Here is a 1,479-nt window from a genome sequence, read left to right on the forward strand (position 1 = left end):
CCACCCGGCCGCCCCACCGTGACCACGACCGTGAGCTTGGTTTGCCAGCTCTGGGGCTGTGACATTGACCAGTTTGGCTGACCCGCTTGACAGAGCTTTAAACTAAGCTCACCTGGGGATGGGCAGACAACCATCAGAACCACCCCAGGAAGAGATAAGCACATAATCAGCAGGTCAGGAAATACAATCAAACTTACTTCTACCCCAGCCCATGGACAGGACTCTCCTAAGTGTACAGAGAAACCTAGATCTTCCAGTGGCAGGCTTAGCTACCTGTACACTAATGCCAGGAGCATGGGAAACAAACAGAAGGAACTGGCCCTCCTACTCAGCAATAACAAATATGATCTCATCAGGATAATGGAGACTTGGTGGGACCCCACCTATGACTGGACTACAGGTATAAATGGCTATACCTTGTACAGGAGGAACCATGCTAGAAAGAAGGGCGGGGGTATAGCTCTCTATGTCAAGGAGCAGTACACTCCCTACTACCTGACTTTTGCACCCAAGGACAATGACTTGAAACCCTCTGGGTTAGAATATGGGGAGAACATGTTGAAGGGGATATAACCATAGAAGTCTATTACAGACCTCCTAACCAGGAAGAAGAACTTGACTGTGAATTCTCTAGGAAACTAACAGAGGCTGCACACTCTTGGTGCATGGTTGTCATAGGTGATTCCAACCACCCTGACATCTCATGGGAGGAGCATTCCGCCAAATCTGATCTGTCACATAGCTTTCTCACCTGCATTAACAAGCTCTATGTGACTCGAGAAGTCCATGGGCCAACAAGAGGTGAGGCACTGATAGATGGTTCTGGCCAAAGGGGATGATCTAGTGAGTGACCTGAGGATTGAAGGGAAGCTTGGTAACAGTGATCACGAGTTGACCACCTTCCTTGTCCTTCTTCAGATACATAGGAAGTCATAAGAAAAATACGAGCAACATTGGACCCTTGCTGAATCAAATGGGGCAGCTGACAACTGACACCCAGGAAAAAGCTAATCTCCTGAATCAGTTTTTCACCAGCCTAAGGGGATCACTTTGCCAGGACACAGGATTACAAGGGTATGAGTGACCATACACCTACATTTGGTGAAGAGCTTGTGAGGGAACACCTTGAGAGGCTGGACACCCATAAGTCAGCAGGCCCTGATGAAATGCATCGTAGAGTGCTAAAAGAGTTGGCTGACATCTTAGCTTAGCCATTGGTGTGGCTATCTGAGAATTTGTGGCACTTCGGAGAGGTTCCCACAAACTGGAAGAGGGCCAATGTGGTTCTTATCTTCAAGAAAGGAAGGAAGGAAGATCCAAGGAACTATAGGCCAACCAATTTTACCTCAATCCCTGGAAAGATCTTGGAGAAAATTAGCAAAGAATTCATCAATAACAGGCTGACAGAAGGCACCATTCTGAGAGATGCCCAATACAGCTTTGTTACAGGTAGGTCATGCCTGACCAACCTCGTCTCCT

Source organism: Gavialis gangeticus, unplaced genomic scaffold (genome assembly GCF_001723915.1).
Source record: "Gavialis gangeticus isolate Ggan-Ray unplaced genomic scaffold, GavGan_comp1, whole genome shotgun sequence".
Taxonomy (NCBI): Eukaryota; Metazoa; Chordata; order Crocodylia; family Gavialidae; genus Gavialis; species Gavialis gangeticus.